Below are 24,395 nucleotides of genomic sequence, written 5' to 3'. Positions count from 1 at the left end.
TGCTGAGCCAACAGGAGGAATCATGAGAGTGATTTGTACTCAGCTGTAAGTAAAACCAACCAGCCTGATGTCGGCTGTGCTCAAACACAGTCCTCCAGTTGCAGCTCAGATAATAACATCAGCAAACCCAGGTGGTACCCAGCTGCTGTTCACCACTCACCCCAGCCTGCTTTCTCTTCCTCTCGGTAAACATTATTTCCTTCTCAGGCATGCTGGCACAGCCTTGCAGAACCTGGTTCAGCCAGAATGACCTGAACTGTTCAACAAGAGCACAAGCTCACATGGACAGAAACCCCTGTGTGCAGAGGCTGGGAATGAATGCCTGACCTCAGCCTTTAACAGCTTCAGCCAGTGAAAGTGAATAGGATCTGGGAGACAGAGTGGGTTTCATGGGATGGCTGACTGGAGCTGATGGCTTATTAGCATGGAAAAGACCAGTCCCATTCCCAGTCATATGTCCCCACCCCTTCCCTTGGACAAGGCCTGGCAACGAATCATCTCACTATGGGGTTAAAAGAGCTCGATGAATAAACGCAAAACTAACTGCTAAAAAAAGTGGAGAGTTTTCTGCCTATTGGTGCAAGGTGGGGAAGCATGCAGCCAAGCACTGGTAAAGCAGATATCAAGTCCAACTCTTTAGGCCAGCTTACCTCTTATAGCGTAGCATTCTATGTCTTGATATGAACTATCCTACATAAAACACAATGTATTAGCATAACAATAAGAATCAACAGAGTAGGAGAAGTTTTGAATCCACAGAAGAGCATATTTTTATCTGTATTACCCAGAGGCTCAGTTAGGCTTACCCTTCCTTGCACCCTTCCCCACCCACTGAAGTCACTGGAAACTGCTCCCTGTGAGGTTCTGCCACAGCTTCCCCTTCACCTAAAAGTTTTTGAAGAGTGCTAGATCTTTGAAACTCTCCAAGACACCTTTGCTTCCCTCAGTCACAGCCAGGGCAGCAAACCATCCTGGGGAATATTTGTCATCTGCAGTCCATTGACGGTTGAATCTGTCTTTGTTGTTTGTCAGAAGGTGTGACTATCAGGATAAATGCATGCTATCCTGAACTTATTTCCTGGCAAAATCGTTAGCTAATTAGTATTATGTACGGCAAACAAAAACTTGTTCAGCACATGGTATTTATAAATTATTCTCTGCAACTCTGAATCTGTCACGCTAACGAATCAGCAAATTAAGTCATTTAGTGATCAGAGCCAGGAACTCAGATCAGAGACTGCTGAATACTGATCTAATCAGTGGCTCAGTTGCGGCACAGGAGTTCAATTCATTGCACCTTGGCAAATCTCAACATACTCATCTATGAAAAGGATGCACTGGCTGCTTTGCAAATATCCTGCACTTTTAATCAGATTAGCTTTGAGCACCTAAACAGCAAGTGTTTCTCTTAAACCCAGTTCAGCATATTTTTAAACATAGATAAAAGATGTTTTGCAAGAGTAGATTTAATTTTCCTGCACAGTTCCAAGCTGGTAAAATGCCATATATTTTCCATATGCTAGCTATTCTTTAGTAAGGCTGTTTGATGGAAACAAAACAGGTTTTTCAAGTAAATGGATAACAGTCCTACACACATGAAAGGTAGTAGCATAAATTTTAGGTTATATTATCTGAATTTGCTGTCAGGATCATGTTCAAATTGCTCAGTACTCAAAAACAAAACAAAAAAACTTGGAAGTTTTATTCTCCTGAAGACACAGTAAGATGGGTACCACTGCACAAGTAAGTTGGCCTCACTGCCAGAAATTGTAAGCAGCCCCAAATGAACATGTTGCAGCTGGTTGTCAGTACCATGTCGCATGCCTGATGGCAAGAAAAAGGGAAGTGATACTAGTGGCCTTGCAGCTGATAGGAGGTGATGAGTAATAATCATTAGCATGAAAGAACAGATGTTGCAGAAAGCTCGTGGTTTCACTTCAGTATCTGCCATTCCCAGGCAAAAAAATGATTTTATGTTTGGCACGTGAAAGAAGAGAGATGCATGGGAGATTTGGCAATTTTTCTTGTCTGCCTGTCCCATGCACACTCCGGCGTAGGTTGCTCCCAATTTTTGTTAAGACAAATCCATGCCACAGTGGCTGTGAGGTGGTGATGTGGCCCATTTTAGCTCTCTGTGTCTGTGTACCAGAGACGCTGACGTTCCCACAGCTAACTGGGGAAAGCTACATTTCACAGCTAGGACATGGCCTGAAGACAGTGTTTCGTGCTTACAAGGTCACAGGAAACAGCCTTGCTGGAAATCTGTAATATCCACCTCCCATATGGAAGTGTTCAGCTAAAGCTCTCCAAGTGGGGAAATTAGAGGGGTGGGGTGACGAGACAACTAATATAACTTCTTACAAGTGTTGCTGTTTGCACCTTTATACAGTTACTGCTGTCTGCAGAGAAAATTCACACTGTTTATGTTCACACGTCCAACTTGGGTGGCTGAGTGATAAATCTAGACTCTCTGGTCGAAGAAACCAGATTCAGAACAGGTCTGTCTGTTTTAGCTTGTAATCACAACTGACAAAGCCAACAGGAAAAAAAATGAGTGAACAACTTCTCAGCAGTGTGAAGTTTTAAATCCTCACAGAAATAACACTCCAACACCTATTTCATTCCACATCACCTTTCACTCCCAGTTTGTCTCACCACCTTCCTTCAGAGATTACCACCCCAACCAGCTGATTCCTTTTCAGTTCCTCTTCATCCTCCCTGTGCATGCTTATACTCCTGGGTGCTCGACTGAGGTCTAGAACCTAAAAGTATTCTTGGGAGGACTGAAGAGGAACACCCTGAATATGGGAAATGTACCTTGTAGCAGAGGCAGTGCTGTCAATCATGATCCATTTACAGGAAAATGGGTTATCAGTTAACAGTACAAGGGGATTCCCTGAACCACAGAGACCACTCCAGCTCCACTGATGGGATGGCCTAAACTCCTACTTAAGGCATTTAAGCAGAATGACTCAATTTAGAAAATGTTGCTAAGACCTGCCAGTACGTCTCCCTGCCAGGGCAAGTTGTCTCCTGTCATGTAGTTTATTAATGTTTCTCAAATTTGATTACATAACCTAAGAAAAGCATCCTTTGGAGAGCATCCTTGGAGAGCATCCTACTTAAGCACATTTCACAGCTGGAGACTCTCTGCATCTCACAGGTTGACTGACACACTCCCAGCCTTTCAGTGATAAGGAGCTCAGATTCTATTCTTCTTCTCCAGAAACAATCTTTATGCCTCCCCCTACCTATGCTCTTTCCTTCGAAGGCAGGCTTTTTCCTTTTCCCATCCCTTTCTTACATGGAAACTGCTTTCCCATCCTTTTGTGACTCTCCCCCACAGTTTTGGTCCTCTAGATGTCCATATTGAAAGCCTTAAAAATGGTCAGGCCCATGGGAAAATGCTGTGTGCACAGCTCTTGTCTCAGCAGTCATGAATGTTCAAGACTAGCAGCCGCACTTGGGAAGTGTTCCTACTTTAAACATAGACCCCACCTGGAGTACTGTGTTCACCTCTGGGGCTCCCAACATTAGAAGGACGTGGAGCTGTTGGAGCAGGTCCAGAGGAAGGCCATGAAAATGATTCGAGGGCTGGAGAACCTCTCCTGTGAAGACAGGCTGAAAGAGTTGAGGTTGTTCAGCCTGAAGAAGAGAAGGCTCCAGGGAGGTCTTCTAGCAGCCTTCCAGTACCTAAAAAGGGCCTACAAGAAAGCTGGAGAGGGACTTTTGACAGGGGCGTGTAGTGATAGGACAAGGAGCAATGACTTTATACTGAAAGAGAGTAGATTTAGATTAGATACAAGGAAGAAATTTTTTATAATGATGGTGGCGAGGCACTGGAACAGGTTTCCCAGAGATGTTGTGGCTGCCCCATCCCTGGAAGTGTTCAAGGCCAGGTTGGATGACGCTTTGAACAACCTGATGTAGTGGAAGGTGTCCCTACCCATGGCAGGGGGATTGGAAGTAGATCATAGAATCATAGAATGGTTAGGGCTGGAAGGGACCTTCAAAGGTCATCTAGTCCAACCCCCCTGCAAGGAACAGGGATATCTCCAACTAGATCAGGTTGCTCAGGGCCTTGTCCAACCTGGCCTTGAACGTCTCCAGGGATGGAGCATCCACCACCTCTCTGGGCAACCTGTTCCAGTGTTCTACCACTCTCATAGTAAAAAATTTTTTCCTAATATCCAACCTGAACCTACCTCCCTCTATTTTAAAACCATTACCCCTTGTCCTATCATAACTGGCCCTCCTGAACAGCCTCTCCCCATCTTTCCTGTAGGCCCCCTTGAGGTACTGGAAGACCGCTATAAGGTCACCTCGGAGCCTCCTCTTCTCCAGGCTGAACAGCCCCAACTCTTTCAGCCTGTCCTCATAGGAAAGGTGCTCCAGCCCTCTTATCATCTTCGTGGCCCTCCTCTGGACCCTCTCCAACTGGTCCATGTCCTTCTTATGTTGGGGACTCCAGAACTGGACGCAGTACTCCAAGTGAGGTCTCACGAGGGCAGAGTAGAGGGGGAGAATCACCTCCCTCGACCTGCTGGCCACACTCCTCTTGATGCAGCCCAGGACGCGGTTGGCCTTCTGGGCCGCAAGAGCACATTGCCGGCTCATATTGAGCTTCTCGTCCACCAGTACTCCCAAGTCCTTCTCCTCAGGGCTGCTGTCGATCCAATCACCACCCAGTCTGTATTTATGCCTGGGATTGCCACGACCCAGATGTAGGACCTTGCATTTGGCCTGGTTAAACTTCATGAGGTTGGTACGGGCCCACCTCTCCAGCCTGTCAAGGTCCCTCTGGATGGCATCCCTCCCTTCCAGCGTGTCGACGGCACCACACAGCTTGGTGTCATCGGCGAACTTGCTGAGGGTGCACTCCATGCCACTGTCCACATCACCGACAAAGATGTTGAAGAGGGCCGGGCCCAACACGGACCCCTGAGGGACGCCACTTGTGACCGGTCTCCACTTGGACATTGAGCCATTGACCACTACTCTCTGAGTGCGGCCATTGAGATGATCTTTAAGGTCCCTTCCAACCAAAACCATTCTATGATTCTATGATTCTGTACCAAGTGTGATCAGTATCCTCTCTGAAACAGATGTCAAGCAAGTACCTAATTCTTGTGCTGCTTTTGAGGTTAGGTCTGTACACTGGGTAGCTGACAAATGTTACATGGGACAGTCTCCATCTCATGCTCTTTAGACTTTATGCTGTAAAAGCCTTTGCAGTTTCTATGGGAGAGGACACGTCCACCCCTGCTCTGCTTACCCTCAGGTGGCTTGCCGCTTCGCTCCACAGAGGATTCCACCTTCACTTACTGCTGTTATTTCTTCATCCCCAGTGGAAAGAGGGAGGAATTCCCTCCCACATAGGGCAGAAACAGGTCAAACACCATTCAACATGATTAAGCAGCACTGTGCTCCATTTTTTCCAACCCAGAATTCATAACGTTGAAGAAGCCTGGAATGCAGTTGTGCTATTCTACATCCATCTAATTCAGGTTTATGAAGGAAAATAGGCACAGAAAGAAAGATTTCCCTGGAGCAGGCACCACATATAAAGCACTATACTCCTGCCCAGTCTTCATCTTTTTTACCATAACTGGCACAGTTATATGCTAAAATAATCTAACAGCACAGTCTACTGACTATTTCTCTCCAGTAGACAAGTAACTTGTTCTCCGAGGATCGCATTGCTGAGACTTGAGGAGTAAAAAGCAATGTGAGACAGTTTATGAGGGCTGGAGGAACAACTATGTACTCAGAAAACAAAAACTCAAGAAATTTTCCTAAGCTGCTTGGGGTCCAGGCTGTGACTTTCTTCGTGTCTAGCCAGGTAAAGGTCTGACTCTTCCTAAAGCTGTAGCTGAACAGGTAACCAACCACACCTCTGCTACTCAGGGTAACAATTCAAAACCATTTCATTTGTTCTTTCTGCTACAACTGAGCTGCCCGTCATCGGGAAGATGGAGAGACAGAGCAACCAATTAGCCTGATTCTTAACCTCCTCCTGATGCATGCACCAATGCTCAGTGAAGACGCTCAAACTCTTTGGGGCTGTAAATCATGTTTCCATAGGCATAGTCTCAGGTGCATGTCACTGTACACTTCACAGAACCTGAAAACACAGACTGCAGGCAAGATGAAGACAAAGGCGATGATTTAGGAAGAAGTACAGCAGGAATTTTCTCTTCCACAGCTACAACAGGTCACACAGGGCCTTCAGGCAGTCTAGGTCAATGCAACCAAATTTTCAACACACCCAGCTCTGTACTGCTTCAAACAATGCCCTGGAATCCCTAATTCTGTTCAAAGCTACATCAGTGTAGCCTGAAATCACTCCACTCTCTCATCTTTCTTGGAGTTACTATGTATTTATTCTGATGTAATCTAAAGTTGGACATGCAAATAAACAGGAATCCATTATAGTGACCCTGTACAAAATCCACCCTTACTGTTTGCCTCAGAAGTTAGATCTGTGGTTAAATTTTCAGTACTCATAAATATTTATAACAGGCTATCAATATGTTTTCAAGCACATCTCTTAAACAGTTTGTTATGCCACTTGTATTTTCAAGGTGATTTCTTACTTGCAGAGCCGGGTCAGAAAAATTCCTTGCATCCAAAGAATCACTTTGTGAATAGAAAATTCTATCGATGGTCATTGACAGAAGATTCCTAAACTATTGGTACTTTTCAGGAAAAAATGTGATAATAACTTTTAATTATTCCAAATCAAATGTGCAGAGAATTTAACTTGATCAAATTAAACAACTCATTAAAAAAAAAAAACAAAACCAAACCACAATGTAGGAAAAGGAATAAATAGGGAAGCCACAGGAAAACAATCTCTTTAATCAGTTATGGAAGGCTTATTTTGTCCCTTCCTATTTTTCCTCTGTAAGTTATAACTGTTAACGATTCTCCTACATGGATCTCTGCCACCCTTAAATTCATTACTGTTGGAGGGAGAAAAGGAAACACCATTGAATAAAAGTCAACGCTATTTGAATGGCATTGTCGCACAGTAACACAACGCAACAAATTTCCCTGAAAACTACCCCCACTATGAGATAATGAATCCTGGAGTAGCCCTGATTAAAACTAGACAAATAAAGATCGCAAAATGGCAGAGGATTTGACCTCAGCATTTAGCTTAGTCGACGTCCAAACTGAAATGAGAGAGTAGGATGTTGTAAATAAAGTGCCTATGAAGATGAACATCTATATCAGCAGACGGTTTAGCAGCACAGATGTGGGCTTTTCCATGGCAGCTGGCCTTTGTGCTCAGGTTGTTTATTGATAAGCATAGCTGAAAGTTAGAAAGTTCTTGAAGCTGTTCCCCTCCCTATTCTCAAGTCTCACGGGTTAGTGTGTTTTCCCTGGTTTCACTGGTGCCCATGTCTCTGGCATCAAAGTGCTTAAAACATGTGAGGCGATGTGAATATGAGTGAATACACTAGTATCTGCACAAGTATTGCTGGGAACTCGAGTTGACTCCAAAGACAGAATCGCAGGTTTGGCTGATGTTTACAGCCTGTCAGAGATAGACCAACCTTTCTGTTTCTTTTCCTGCCCTGAGTTTCAGCCCATGGCACACCTCCGCTGGAACTCGGTCTGTAAGAACTGCTCTGTTTGGAACAACGGCAGTGCACTGCAGACCTACAGGCAAACGGGCAGTTCCATAGTAGGTCACAAAATATTTTAAAACATCAATGTTTTCTTTTACTAGTTAATTAGTTCTTAAGTAACGAAAGATGGAAAGTCAGAAGTGTATATATTTGCCAGTCTGTTAGGACTTGTCTGTGTCCTTCTGCAAAAAGAGTTTTCCCATCTGAAAACATAACTCCTGTTACCGTAACACTTTTACTGCATTCTCCTTGTTTCTTTTTTAACTTTAATTTTTCTCCTCACTTTTGAACTCTCAGTTCAAGGTGACATTAACTGTCTTTATGCTGAATTATGCCAATGCTTTCCTTGGGAAACCCAAAACACAGCTTTTTCAGTCAAAGTTTCTTGTGGGGAAAACTTCTGACTTCCTGACCAGGTCTGCTTAGAGAGCAAAATATTGATTAAATTTCTCAACACAACAAACAACTCTACTTCATGCAGCCATCTTAGATTATGACACCTCATTCTGAGAAACGCAAATATTGGTCTGATATACAGGCATTTACATTAACACAAAGTCAATCAAAGGCTTCAACAGGCTTTAGAGGAGAACTTCAAATGTGTAAAAGCTGTGATGCATCTTCATATTTTTCTCCCTGATAAAAGAGAGACCTCGCTGATAAGAAAAATCTGAGACTGTACAGGACTGTGGTCCATACTATCATTTATCAAAATATTCTCACCTAGCTTGGAAGGGGACATGTTAGGGAAAGCTCTTTTGCCATGCTATATTTCTATGGAAATAAATAGAAAACAGAATAATTTAAATTTTACTCAGCTAGAATCCAGAGAAAGTCAAGCCATTTAAACTAAACACATTCAGGACACATTTGAAATTTAGCACTGAAGAAAAGGATTAAAATGCAGCTCTAGCTACCCTATGTCTTTCTGGATTCCAAGAAACAGTTTTTTCTACTTTCAGTGCAGATAAAGTCTAATGACTGAAGTCACACAAATGAATTTTTTAAAAGACATTTGCCCAATGGCCATGTAACTTCTTGCTAAAAAAAGATGATGTACTGATCTTATAGCAAAAACTAGCTAACATGTTTTGAAACTTACTTTCCTCCAGATAAAAACTGATTAGGACTAAGAATACCCATTGTTTATATTTGCTTAAATTAAGATAATTTGTGAAGATGTAAAAATTGCAAATATTATATTGAGATCATATGAGGTACTGTATCTTTCTCGGTGTTGCGCATGCCTCTGTTCATTTACCCTACTTCCTGATCTTCCCCTGAAATCCCCGCGCTTCTTCTCAGGACCAAATTCAGACCCAAAATGGAAAGACACAAATTGTGTTTCTTTCAGTACAGCTGTCTCTCCTCAAAGACAATGAGCTGTCCAATGCAACTGTTGGGAAAGACATTTTCCGTAATGGAGGAAATGTTTGCACATCATGAAATCTAAGGTGAGTACCCCCTTGTTTTTGAGTTTTTTTATTTTTCCCCCTCCAGCTGCTTATGAGTTTGTCATATGGTCTAGTCATGTCTGCTGGTGTCAGCATGCATTTCCTGATTAAGCCTTATCATCTAGCACAATCAACTTAGACCTTCTCTGTTACGTTCTATTATCTCCTAGGCTTGATGGAGTTCTGCTATCGATACTCACCTCATTTAATGACAAATGGGAATGATTTTAGCAATTATTCATGTGGGTCTTGCATTCATTCTCTCAAAAGCTTTTCATATCTTAGAGATGATGATCTGATAGTATTAGGTTTGCTTTTTCTCAACTAGGTTTTCAAAACCTGACAGGCCTAATAAGAAAAAACGCCAAACAATACTTCACCCCATTCGAGTGAAAAGATTACACCAAGATGATTCATATTCAGAGAACCAATCACAGAAGCTTCTGCACACTCCTCTTTTCCAAGTAATGTCCCATTCATCAATGCTAGAAACCCTGACTCCATTTCCTGTTGAGGATGTTTCAAGCACATGGTCAGTTTTTTCCAGTAAGGTCAATGCTGAAATATATACTAAAATAATTTAGGTTAGAAGAGACCTAAGGAGCGCATTCAGTCCAACCTGCTACTTAAAGCAGGCCCAGCTATGAGATCAGGCAAGGCTGCTTAGAGCTCTGTCCAGTCAGGTCTTGAGGTAGAGACACCCTCATAGGGTAGAGACTGCACAACCTCACTGGTCCACTGTTAATCATCCTCACAATGAAATAACATTTGCTTCTATCCAGCTGGACTCTCTTTTGCTTGCTTCAGTTTATTTCTCTTGCCTCCTAACCTCCTATCATGCATCACCATGAAGAGCCAAGATCTGTCTTCTCAATGATCTCCTCACAGGTATTGAGGAAAGCTACTATTACATCTCTCCAAAGCCCTGTTCTTCAGGCTAAACATCACCAACTCATGGAGCTTCTCCTGAAAGGAGTCCTCTGACTATCTGATGGTCCACTGCTGAGCTTACTCCAGTTTGCCAGTGTCTTGCTTCTGCTAAATGGCCTGAAACTGGATACTGGTACTGTAGATATGGACTAACAAGAGCTCAGTAAAGGGGGAATAATCACTTCCTTCAATCTACTGGCCCCAGATGCTCTTGGCCTTCTTGGCTGCCAGGGCACTCTGCTGGCTCACACTCATCTTGCTGTCTACCTACATCTCCAGGTCCTTTACATCAGAGCTACTTCCAGCCTGTGCTGTTGCAGACGGTTATTTCTTTCCAGAAACAGGACTTCGAATTTGTTTTTGTTGAATTTTGTAGCGTCTACACCAGCCTGTTCCTCCAATCTGCCTAGATTCTTCTGAATAACAGCTCTACCGTCTATCACCTCAGCTATTCCCAAATTTGGAGTTAACTACTAACTTCATGAGAAAGCATCGTTGCCTCCTTTAGGTTAGTTGCTGGAAATGGTCTTAAGGATGTTGTCCTCTCAAAGACAGTAGCTTTGTGCTCTGGAAGAAATCTTAACTGCAATAAAATTGTGCTACATTTTTAAAAAGCAGCAACTCCTAAATAAGAGACAAAATATATTGCAAAACCATTGGCTGAAATAAAGTCCAGACCACCTAATTCTTGCTCAGTTTGGTAATTATATTATGTTTGGCAATGAAGAACTGATGCTTGCAAACTCAGCAGTTACTGCTGGCATAAACACACAAGGCAGAGAGCATTTTTGTTTCTGCTAGAGAAATGCTACTCACCTTTCCAGTCTTCAGCCAACCATAATGTGCTGGAACATACCATTCCTTTGCTTTGCCAATAACAAAGGGCTGCTCGCAAAAATTATGTCCAATCTTGTTTTCCTTTGGGAGTCTCTGTTAAGTTGAAAGAAATAAAACTTAGATCCATACTGAGGACAAAAATTCTCCTTGAACTAGAATACACAGAGGCTGTCATCTTCTGTTAAAAGAAGCAATTAAGGAAATAATACAGTGAAGATTGCTTCAGAGACAAGGACGAAACAACCTCAGGAGATTCCACCTTATTTAACACCTTTCCTGTATGGTTTTATTGTGCCACAGAAGCATTACATTTAACTGATGGCACCTTACCATTTCTATCACTTTTCTGTTTTCCCTTTGTGATGTCACAAAGGGTTTTACAAAGCAATATACAAAACAGACATCACTTCTTCATGCACACAGCCCCCACTTATAACAACATCACATCCGTCTAAGGATAATCCACAAAGGGCACTGCCAACAAAGCTCTTTCTAAACTCAAGCCATTGTGTCTTTTCTGTACCAGAACCAGAGCTGCAATTGCCGAGCAAGTTGTGGTTGCAACATACACAGACAATTTTTTTTTTCATAGACAGGTTAATAATCTGAAATCTAGGTGGCTCAGCTCTTCCAGAAACTCTGGGAGATTTTGGTCACATAATACACTTTGTGTCTCTGTTTCTTCTCCTGTCCTTTGTCTGTTTGGGCTGAAGATGTTGTGTGACAGAGTCTCTTGTTACATGCACAAGTCACATACAAACAATAGGGCTTTTATTGGCAGCTGTTTTGCAAACCACATGGCCCATGAAATATTATTACTCCAGAGACTTGAGATCCGCCACCACTTCTGACACAGAAATCCATTAGCCCTACTGAAATTACAGTACTCATGAAAGAAAAGAAAAAAAAACAAACTATTTTTGGCTTAGTCGTTCCATCAGGTTACAGATTAGGGAAATGGCAGAAAATGCAGGGTGCATCAGTCATGTTATTGTTAACAAACCAGCACTTTTAAAATCCCTTTCTTTCGTAAGATACGAGGAAGTAGCAACAATGGCACCTGCAAAGTACAGGCAGAGTAGGACACCTCCAATCCCTCCCCCTCTTCCCCCAGGGATAATATAAAACCAGCAGCTCGGACAGAGCAATTCTGCAGTCTATCAGATAAGACGCATTCAACCACCTGCTTGGTATTATAATAACCTTAAACTTTCTCTTTGCAAAGCATTTACTCAAAATGAGTTAAAATACTAAGTAGCATACTTTTATCCAACCACTTCAAGTCATGTCTGTCTCATCCCATGCCCTTCACCCTCAAAAAACCCTAAACAACAATGTAGCCTTTGGGGCCTTTTCTAGTAGCCAACACAAGTAAATACAAATATAAAATTCTTATCTGAATTCAATGAATAATAAAGCAGGCTTTCAAGTAAGTGTTTTGAGGTTACCTCAGAGGGTGATACCACTGCAATTTTTGCCAGTTTAGCATTTTTCTTATATGGACCAAACATTAGGAAGTGCTAATATAGACAGACTGTCAAGGAAACAGTCAGCTTAGCATCGAAAGAAAATTTGTGTGTTTTGCTACTACCGTTGTGTGATCCCTGCCCACACTGCAATAAGATTGCAACTCCATGCAGTCTGCTCACTCGCACCCCGAATGGAAGGAGGCCTTCAAGTTTATATTGCATTTATACGCTAAAAGCCCAATCACAGCACTCAGCTGCTGGCAACACGGAGTGTTTGCTGTTCTCAGAAGTGATGCCCACTAAAACACCACAGGAAACATCAAGAGGAAAAGTCTAGATAGGAAAACGTATACGCATTGAACATTTTTGTCTCTTTGACAAGTGTTTTTCAAAAGACGCACAAATCTCTGACATCATCAGAATTGCCCACAAGTCAAAATATTTGTTGTGACAGTATTTCAATCACCATGCAAGGCCTACACTTTACTCTGTCTGAAAAAATGGCACCCTGTCTTGCTCCACTCCAATGGCATGTGATGAATGACATTTTCAGTAGCCAACTCTGTCAAATACCATCATGAGTCAGCAAGATGCAAGGATGCAGACCTACTGAAACACTATGGATTAGCTAAAAAATTTCTCTAAAGAGCACTGTGCTGAAATGATAGAAACAGAACTGAAAGACATGGTGAATTTGAAAAAGAAGCAAGTGTACAAAGGTTAGGAGATAGAAGAAGTGCAGCAATATGAATAAAATTATGAGAATGGGTGATAGTAATGGTTGAAGATAATGAATATGAAGAAGGCTTTATTACCTCATTGAATACCAGACAGCTAGATAGCTGTACCAGAGATCTGCATGTCTTAACTTTACCTTACCAGCTGCTGTCATTCAGATGTAGAAATTCATGTCACTTGGTGCTTTTGATTGTTTTGACCTAAATGCACTGATTTACAATATAAGCAATATTAAAAAAAAATAAAAAATAGTGTGCAGTTAGGGATCATGCCTGAAGATAAAGTGTAACCAGCAACGTGCTCCATTGACCCAAAGCTTAAAAAGCCTTCAGGGGAAATGCCTCTGACACATATCAATCTGCAAACACTGGTGAAGTGGCCAAGAGGTTGAAAACAGTGCAGGAACAAGCAGGTGACACTGTTCGGTTCAGTCCTTCATGAGCTGCTCGTCAGTGAAGGAAGAGAAATCCAATAAGCAGAGTGCTATTTAAGCCGGGTAGGCCAACATGACTGACACTCCAGTTGGCCATGGCCAGGTTTGAAGGACACTACCATGTCCTTCTCCTGGTATCACGATGAACTATAGAAAGACAAAGAATGAGGTTACTAGAGACTGAAAGAGGCAAGAAGGTAGAAGCATTCAGACGCTCCTAGAATCTAGTATCAGAAAGGACTGAAGGTGGCTGGTGTAAAGCTTGATGCACTGTTAGAGCCAGAGCTCCATGGGATAGGGATGCTGCTGAAATCTCACAACTGTCACTACTGAAAAGCAGTTAGGAAAGACTAGAATGTGATTTTAGCACTCAGTTATGTTGCAAGGTGGCCATGCCTGCCACCTAGTGACTCTAAGCCAAATAAAATCACAGACCTGTGTTGGAATGAGGCTACAATAGCTGGTTTTGGAGTTCTACATGGTGGGCACCTACTGACATAACTGTATAACCCTTCTTTGCAGTCAATGGAAAGAAGCAGGCACTTCTCTCCACAGATTTTAAAAAGGCAGTCTCAGTTCGCTGAAATGGTCCTCATCATCAGAAGTTATACTAAACAAGAACCAAAAAATTGCTAAAATGCATAATCTGTTTGACTTGGAGAAAAGGGGGCTACCACCCTCACTCCATAACATGTACCTACCACATGGTAGATCCGGATGAGAAATAAGGAATCTAATTGCAAGATGGGAAAGTTTGTTACAGCTTGCATGTGTGTCAGAAAATGAGTTACCAGAGAGCCATGAAGGAACCATCATGATGCTCAAATAAAATCAAGACACTCACTGCAGAAATGCAAGATCTGTGGGTCTTGCAGATTGCCTGCTAATGTTCCCTTCTGTATCCTGGTGGAGAAAAATAAATGCTTACTAAGAAAGCAACAACAACAAAAAAGCCTATTAAATTAACAACTAGCTTGCACTCATGACTTTTTCTCTGAGGGAAACAATCTTCAGAAGTCCCAGATACTGACTGAGTATTGAAGCCAAGGGAACAGTAGCATTACATCAGACAATTGATCTGTAGATACATGCTTATGATGAGCTTTATTGTGACCTGTGTGAGCTTTACCTCTCAAGGATTTCTTGCTGCAAGTCTTCACAAAAGTGCTTTTGTAACTGTTAATTGACCTTCTTTCATGATGTCAAGACGGAATATGTCTGTTTTGAATGTATATTACTCTAAAAGCAGAAACTGAGAGTGTTCAACTAGTGCTCATCCATCACATGGCGATGGTGAAATTCATCATCATATTAAATAAAACCCTCAAACTACAGGAAGTTGGGATGACTCTTGTAATTAAGTTTTAAATAGCAACATAGTTAATATTTCGCCTATTAATAATTAATGTCTGCAGTTAACATAGCTGTGCTGTGAAGTAATTAATCTTCCTAGCAGTATCCTGATGGATAGTATTTCTACTAGAAGCCTTTCCCAAACACTACATAAAAGCAAATTTTTGAAAGGTCAGTTGATATAGTGGAAGCCCTAGCAGTAACTTATGCTTAGATTGGTAAAATGCTGGCATTTCTTAATCAATCTGTTAGAATTTAATTGCATTAACTGATGCTACAGTGACCAACACTAAGTCAGGTTAAAGTAAAAACAATTCGACCTAAATCTTCTAAGCACTACACTACGCAGGACTGTCTCTGTGCATGATAATTTGCCAGGACCTCTTAGGAATGCTATCAGATCTCTTTGTTTGGGAGCCAGAAACAGATATAGGAAATGGTGACAATTATGAGCGTATTTCACTGATTCATACTAAGCACAAAATACTAACAAAAACATTGGCAGTGAAGTTTGAATTTGCTTTACGAATCATATTCCTGTCAAAATTAGGGATTTAGAGACACAGTATTCAAAACGATAATTAGAGGATCCTTATTTGCCAAATATATGTTACTGAAAATATTTACATTTAATTTTAAAATGATCAGATGTGTAATCATCATTAGGAAGTACTCACTAGGATTTTTTTATTCATACATGCCATAAACTGGGATTTGAAAGGAGATTCTGCGGACAAATAAAAGAACCTCAATGGTAACCAAACCTTCAGTCTAGCCATCAAGCCTTTTTCAAATCACTAAGATCTAGAGATCGCTTGTCTCTCTTAACTGAAGTCAAATAACTGATTTGACACTGCTATTGATAGCTAATGCATCTGATTCTGTGATAAAGAATTACTGAAAAAATTATGTGATAGACCTGACATGCAACAACATTATCATAATCCTCTGCAAATAAATGATAACATGGCTAGGCGAATCTAATGATTCATTATTTACTACAAGCAGCTTTATACTGATAGCACCAGGAATTTGAGAGAGAGTCCATCTGAAAGCTATGAAAACAGCATCTTACCTACATGCACTGTAACAATAAAAGAAGTAGAAGCAAATGAAACATTTTTTTCTTGCACGAGTAGAGCATCTCTCCATCAGGGTGGTGTAACTGCATTAGAAACGAGGGAAGATATTTAGATAATGATCATCAGTAGCTTGGAAGACCTTATAAGACAGAAGAATCAGAGAAAATTCTGTGACAGCTGCTTAGCCAAATCAAAGTCTTTCAACTGCCCCAGAGATTTAATAATGTGAATAAATTTTCCTTCATTCAGTAGATACTAGATATTCCTTCCCTAAATGATCCTACTCTTACTTGGGGGAAGCAAGAAACAACCAGCCTCTGTTAGAGAAAGGAGATTAAAAATGCTGGACGTGTATAACAGAGCATCCACTGAGTGGAATTTAGTTCTCATGATTCTGTTGAGCTCAGACTTGACCATTTATGGGTCAGCAAGTCTCTAAACAAAACAAAAACCCACAATCACCAAAACTGAGCTTTTTTTCAGGACAAGCCAAGTCTCTTCTCTGCATTTATAGGAGGTTCTTTTTACCAAAGAGGCCACTACTGGGTCTTATTTCTTTACCTTAAGAATGAGTTGCTGATTTTTACCTAAAAAGTTGGGTTGGTCGGGGTTTTTTTTTAGGGTTTTTGTTTGTTCATTTTTTAAATTTACTGACTTTCAAGTAATGGTACAAAAGATACAGGTCTGTCACAAACTTTTGCATTGTGCTTCCTATAGAGAGGAAGATGTGAAAAGTGTGGTTGGCAGCAGTTCTGCTACTTCCAAGCCAAGTTCACTCAAAGCCAGGAAAAACACCAGTACATAATTTCCTTCAGCAGCTACTCTTCCGTGCCCTTTTCCCATCATCATCATCTTTCTCCCAAACCATCTGTTTTCTCTTCCTTGCACTACTTGTGATTTTTGCACCTCCCTTAGAGCTAAACCTGCCTATCAACTTCCAGCCCACAGCCTCACATCCCATCTTTCACTCCCTTTCCACACCACCCCCTCCAAGCCCTCAGACCAGCTCAGGCTCAAAGAACAACTTCTATTTCCATTTCCCCCTCACGCCAACAAGTCATCCTTCTGTGCATTGCCTGCTCCATGGCTTTCCTGCCTCAGGTTCCTCTCTTGCACTCCACATGCTTCAGCTCTTACTATTTCTCTCCGTATGATGTTAATAAATCCCGTTTTTTGACTTCTGTAGCCAAACGCTATAATACCCATCAATGTCTTACCACATCTCTAATAGTGCTGGTTATCAAAATATTGCTAGTTATATTCTTACTTCTTCACATCCTCTGTTCCACTCCAAATACCTTCAGTGACTTACCAATTATAAACTGCTCAAAATCACAGAATTACAAATTGACTGTTTTTTAACTTGTCTCTAGTTAATCCCATCAAAAAGGGAGACAAGATTTAAGCTCTGCAGAAAGATTTATACTTCCCCCTGTGTTCTACTACTGACATCATTGCTGCTGAGATGATTCAACAAGTTACACCCCTGGCTGATGGCATGCGAGATGCGCTTATAAGACACAAATAAGGCAATCATACTGCCAAATTACCTGCATTTTCCCACACTGTGCAGTACAATTTCCTTAAATTCAGTTTTCACAAACTCATTTCTACCTTTTCCCTTGTGGTACATCTCATTAGCACCAGCCAAGCCAGAGGAACTGAGCAACTCTGGGGACTTGTAAACGAAAAGTGAATAGTGAAAGTAAATTATGCTGTGAAAAAGGATAGCAAGATTGATGGCGACTGCTTATTTTGGTACTAAAATGATTTGTAGGATGAGTAGCTTCAGAAGAAAATATAATTTTATGCCATAGTACTCTACCCAAGGTGTTTGCACACTGAAAAACATCCACAAGTTCAAAAAAGGTTTGCTAAATGTTGATTATATGGCCTGGAAATTCTAGTTACACTATAAACCTGTTTATGAAGTCATTCATTCTGTGCTTGCAATGTTCTTGCTGCAATTTTTATTAGCCATTAGAGCATGCTTTCCATGTCTCCTTTATAAGGAGACCACAGGGTGACTCAGCAAGCAGTTTGCTGCAACCCTATTGCCCATAAGCCCATTCTGATCTAATCAGCTTAGCTGTAACTAAAAAGAGATTGTTTCACTGCAAAATCCCTGGAAGTCTCGGGCTTGTGAAACACTGAGAATTCATGGTTCGGGCTTTTAAATAGTTACTGTATTTAAGATTGAGTGACTGGAGCATTATGGAAACAACAAAAACAATTTAAAATAAAATAACTGTAATGAAGATATAGATAATCTCTGGGGGGTTGGAGGTGACACGTGCAGTTTTCATATCAATTCTACTCCTATATCTTTCCTGATCTGTAAGAAGAGAGGGAAGACTTCTAGCAATTTTTGACAGAAAAATAAATACAGATAAGCTTCTTTACGTCCTAACCTCCCAGACTCTTAGTATTTGTGGAGGAAGGGCACTGTCATTTGAAAGTGTGCATATTTTTGAACTGTAAGGCTCACTTGAGCCAGTAATATGTCTCTGACCAGGATTTCACCATAATGTATATTTCTGACTGCAAATATAGACCTAAAACTGATTCTCTCTTCTTCCTGAAATACACTTGTTCTGCATCTCCAGTTTCAATGAAAAATGGTTTCTCAGAGGCTACTCACTGCCTCAAACCAGAGATCTGCAATCTACTAGCTCCTTCAATGTTGGCAAACATCTCTTATAAAGGGTATGGCACCAACACACGGCCAATACAGGACGTGGCTATATCCAGGTTGAAAGCCTGGTGTATCAGAAGATGCCAAGATGTTTGGTTGTCTTATTTTTAGCCTGAACAGTATCTGGTAGGTAGAAAACATTTGCAATTAAAACATGTTATAGGAAGACAAGTTACCCAGCTCACCTCTGATACAGTTTGGAAGTGGCATCAATAGTACCTTGATACTTACAGAGGCTGGCTGCAGCTAAATGAATCAATGCTTGTTGCTGCTTGGCTAGGGGGTGCTTTCTATGTTTTTATTTTATTTTATTTGCAAGTATTTATGTAAGTGTGTGAGGAAAATTATATTTCCCTTTAAAACAGCATGAATCATGTACTAGAAGAATAATCTGGAGTATATTCACTCTAGTTCAAATAAATTAATTTTGCTAAGCAAGAAAGGAGAGGAAATGATACGTAAGAGATACAAGTATCTGCAACCAAACATTTAAAAAAGATTATATTGCACTAGAGAAAGAGCATAGTGCTCTAAAATACCAATAATTGTACAAACTATAGAAATCAGAGCCAAATTCCATCAAATACCCTTCATATTCCGCAAACAGCATGAAATCTTCACTGAAGTCTCCAGTGGATTCATTGCATCGTATCAATCAGCTGTCTAATCCACACAATTTCCATTTCCACAATATATTATGCTCAGCAATAAGACATGCTTTTAACAAGAATGACTTTTGCAGTTTTCTTAGAGACATGAGGCTTTCCATGTCTTGTAATGCTCAAAATTGCCACCATTAAGGAAAGTATTCCCATGCATTCAAACACTCTCTGCCAAGAAATGCAGTTTATTAACACTACCCAAAAAGCTCTTGAATCCCCACAGGTCTAAGTCACACTGCAGCCCCTAATCCTAGCCTTCAGAAAATCTATGGATATTTATGACTTTTATGTGAATTAAGTCAAGCCTCATATCCCATAATGACCATGTCATGATATGATATATCCTCTGCCAATTTATATTATCAATTTTATAGCCCGGGCCTCTACAGCACTTTACTCTTCATTGAGCTGCTTAAGACATGGGTAGGTTTTATAAATAATAAGGAATAGATGTAGAGCATTTAGCTGCAAGCAGAAAATAAATTAATACATGAAAATTTGGTTGGAATTTATTTTCACCTCATTAGCTGATCACTCCAACAGCATGCCTGTTTGCAAACATTTCCACTTATGCAATTGAAACATACTGAAAGCCCCCCCAGCTTGCATGAATAAAAGCATCTGAACTGACAGAAACATGTGACTCGCCTCTCAGTTAGGCTGACCTGTAGGTGTTTGGCTCTGTGTATTAAAGGTTAAGTTACCAAATTGGGCTGAAAAACAAAGTTTTATATATTCAGTGACCTCCCATGACTAGATTCTCCAAACATGAATATTATCAACTGGCTGTGTTTTACATAACATTCTTGGCTACAGAAGCCTACAGGAATAGCCTTCTCCCCTGCCAGCTGTAATAATTAAATGAAACAAAACCAACCCCAAGCTCATCCCAGATTCACACAGTATTACAGAAAGGAGCACTTCATTGGGATCTACTGGCAACAAAGCACTGTGCTACAGGCTGCATCTGCACAAAAGGAACTAGAAAAGTACCATTTTGTTAAATGGCTGTCACAAGCCTCCTGGAATTTCTGAGTTTCATTGGACAGTTTTGGACTCGCGACCAAAGTGTGGTGGGAAGCGCAAAGCCATGGAAATCTCAAATAAGCCTCTTTTGCAAGTAGCCACCAGCTATACCCATGTATACTGATGGAGCCCACGTCTGACTCGCTACTTCTTCAGTCCACAACATATTCTTCCCAAATTTCCAAACCAGCATCCTAGCCGATATCTGAAAATGAATGTATAATTTACTCAGATATCAAGTCTTAAAGACTTCATTTCCTGTGACAATTTATTCCAATGCTTAGTTACCCTCTCTGTCAAAAACTAATTATTTAACCACATTATAGAAAAACTTGAGCATCTGAAACAGAATCACAGAATTTATCTTTTTTTTTTTTTTTAATGGCTTCAGACAGCAGGTCTGATGCGAGCACTGAACAGTCTCTTTTGCCATCTTATCATTTTCATAAAACATTTTAAAAAATAGCAATGAAGTTTTGCGGTATTAAGATCCCATCTGTGCCTGGGAGCAATGAGGAACAAGCCTCTGATTGCACAAGGTGACACCCACATGTATGACAGGCAGCAGCCTCTCCCTCAAGGAGTCCTCATCCTTAGAGGGAAGGCAGGCAAGAGGTGGGAAGAGACATGAAGATAACTGTTTAGGAGTAGTTACTTCTCACAGATAAACATACCGTTGCCTTTGTCTCTCCAGTGCCCATATTGCCCATTACTCCTTTGGAGTGGAACAAAGAAGGAGACCCCTGCACAGTCTGCTGTGCTTCAGGGCTCAGGGTGAAGGCAGGACCCTAGCTAACTTCTGTGAAATGCATAACATTACCAAAAACACCTATATGAAACATCTAATTAACGTTAACTGTACCAACAGAAAATTATCTTAAAGATATTCACATCCCTGACAAATAGAGGCTTTTTTTTTTTTTTTTTAACCCGGTTCTTATTCTCTTCTTTCCTCCTTAAGAATCTTAGGCTCAGACCATCAGATCGCTACCAGGAACCTGGCCTATCCGAAATACCTTTTCTGTGCCCAAATACAATGCTGCACTTAAGCAAAATCTGTATATTCTAAAAAGATTATTTCTGAATTCAGGATAAATGGATGGTTTCAGTTAATAAGTCAGTTAAAACTGAGTGTTCATGCATGCATGCATATACACACACATTCAGAATCAAATGTCTCCCAAATGACCCCAGAATGTCAACTGTTAGAAAAACTGTTTCTTTCTTGCTCTAGAGTAAGTGAAGGGCTCACAAGAAACTTTTCTTTAACTCAATCTTTGTGTCTATAACAATCAAAAAATTAAAGATAAAAGGACAAGAAAGTCACAAAATTCAATGATTTCAGAAAAACAGTGTACAAACCCACGTACCTCAAAGGCTAATGAAAGATGTGTTTGTCTTTGTTAAATGAAATCAAAGTAATGCTGTTGTGAGCAACTTGAAAGGTTGGTACAAAGCACTTACTGAATATTAACTTCAAGGGTATGGTATTATATGTTATGAAATAAAGGTATAAAGCATATTGACATGAGCTGCCATCCCTCCTTCAGAGTTTCAGTAATCACAGAGTAATTATATGAAGAACCATCAATGTCAATCGGCATTTCTTTATCCATGAGAAGTAAAATGAGTACCAATGGGAGAAGAGAGAAACCACTCACGGTAGTGCAGGCATAAAATATACGAGAGAAGCTACAAGAATATTTTTTATCACAGCGATGTTGGGAACAAGTATTTTTTCTTAAATAAAATATTTATCAACCGAAATAGAGTTCTATGTTGATCACCTATTCGCAGGCAGAAGAAAAAATAGAAGAGGATTTCCCTGTCCATGGCAGGGGGGTTAGAACTAGATGATCTTTGAGGTCCCTTCCAACCCTAACCATTCTATGATTCTATGATTCTATGATTCTATGACTTAATACTGAAGCCTCAAAAAGTAAAAATTCTCAGCTATATTTGCAAATTGGGACTGTCTGCAGGTCACCTTCAATGAGACCATCCGAAGAAATCAGCTAATGCAACCGTCTGACCGTAAACTCAAACCCTAACAAACAGAGGGCAAAGTACTACTTCCATTCTGCCTTGCAACACAGGTGGACACCCTTGTGAAAATACCTTCCAGTAAAAAAAAAAAATTACTTATCTAAACCTAGGCAAAACCCACACTGTGCACTTCATTCTCCTGAAGTGAACTGAATGCAAGAGAGGTTGAACGTCCCATGACCACTCTGAGTTGCATCCTTTTGATGGACAGCTGCAAGATACTCAAATCATTGTTGGAAAGGCTGCAGAAGAACTTATGCAAAACCACATTTACAGTCAATTTTTTTCAGAGGCTTTTAAATGACAAATGGCAGGGAAACAGTTAATTCTTTCAAAGAGTGAAAAATAACAAATTGATCACCTAGGCTTGAAATACACTATCTTCTACCAGAACACTGTACTTCTGGCATATTACCCAAACACTGAAACATGCCTGCCAGGTGCTTATTGGAGTTATTAATTTTAATGGAATTGTGCATAAGAATGAACACTAAACGTATCATTTATTTATCTGATTAATCTCTACAACGCCTGCTGCCATGGCTCTGTATTAGAGACAGTAATGTACATTTGAAAGCAGCAATGCTGGAAAAAAACCCCAACATAATTAAAATCAAAGCAAAACAGGGGAATCAAACGACAAGCAGATGAGGAGAGCCTTTCAGTGTGTCCTGAAAATCTCTGTCACTCAGACATTGATGGGCCGCATAGGCAGTGCAGTTCCCCAGGTACGAAGCCTTGAAAAGAGGGCATCCTGCTGCAAGTCATGTAAAGAAACTGGTTCTGATCTCACATCGGTATGGGATCTAGAGGAACTCTGCAGAGCCATGAAGCATTGCACATGTAATTCCATGTTTTCCCAATGTATTGGTGAGCTGTTCAAGGTTTTATGGCACTCTAAAGGAACTTTTCAGCCTCAGCCACGAGCTTGTGAACTACCCACACAACTTCCTTCAAACAGGAAACATCCCAGACTCATGTTTATGGATGAGCTACCTACACTATCTTCTGCTTTCTCTGAACACTTCCCTGGGACCCAAGAAGTACTTACAAGCAAAATACCAAGTTGATGTTCAGGTCAGCATATTGGCTTTTCTTGCCTTTTGTTGTTTTTAAACTCTTTGAACAGTAAATCTAGCAGATCCACTACAGAAACTACGAGTGAAACATTTGTCTCATGAGAAGTAATTGGAAGGCCAGAATTTCATCTTTGACAAATCTGTTGTTTGATATATGGATGTGAGGTGCCTTTTATGAATATTTCTAGGCAGGACCTGTATGTAATGCATTCATACAAATGCCTAGCATCACTCTGACTGAAGATCTGGAAAGACCTACATATTAGATTCATATTTCAATTTATCACCTTGTTTAGTTCAGCTGAATGATCTTGATAGCTTTCTGCAGATTTCATTTCTTGAGCTCCCAGTTCTCCAGAGCAGAATAAAAGTCATAAGGGATTCATTCCCCACCTGTGCTTATACCTTACCACCAGTGTAATTGTAGAACATATCTGGTTTTTAACTTCAGGAATAAGTCTGCCTTACGCTTTAAACTAGCAAAAGAGAGTGGTAGGGTGCAGGCTGCCAAAAACGCTCAGTTCTGTCAAGCACCCAAAAGCACTCTGTCCTGTCAAGCACACGTGTGCTTTACTCCAGTGTGGATCCCTGCATTCTGCTGCTGCTGACTGAAGCCGGAAGCATCTGTCATTACTCAAATGAAGAGCAAATCTTTAAGGCAAATAATTTTTGGAAAATTAATTTCTGCATGTGAGCCACTCCATCTTGTCTGACTAAAACCTAAAACAGCCTATAAAATACATTCATAAAACAGTTGCCTACTTTGTGTGTTCATGAAATACTGCTTTTAATGTTACGTTTACTTACGTTGCTGGAGTAACTATTGATTTTCCACGGAGTACAGTAATTACATTCTACCCAAAGTTTTAACATTACACATTTTAATTATTTACAACATAACGTGTCTTATGGTGCACTGTATTACTTACTTTGGGTAATATATCTCCAACGTTA

The sequence above is a fragment of the Tauraco erythrolophus genome, chromosome 3, assembly GCF_009769465.1.
Source record: "Tauraco erythrolophus isolate bTauEry1 chromosome 3, bTauEry1.pri, whole genome shotgun sequence".
Classification (NCBI taxonomy): Eukaryota; Metazoa; Chordata; class Aves; order Musophagiformes; family Musophagidae; genus Tauraco; species Tauraco erythrolophus.
The sequence above is the reverse complement of the archived record's forward strand: the minus strand, read 5'-3'. Positions refer to the sequence as shown.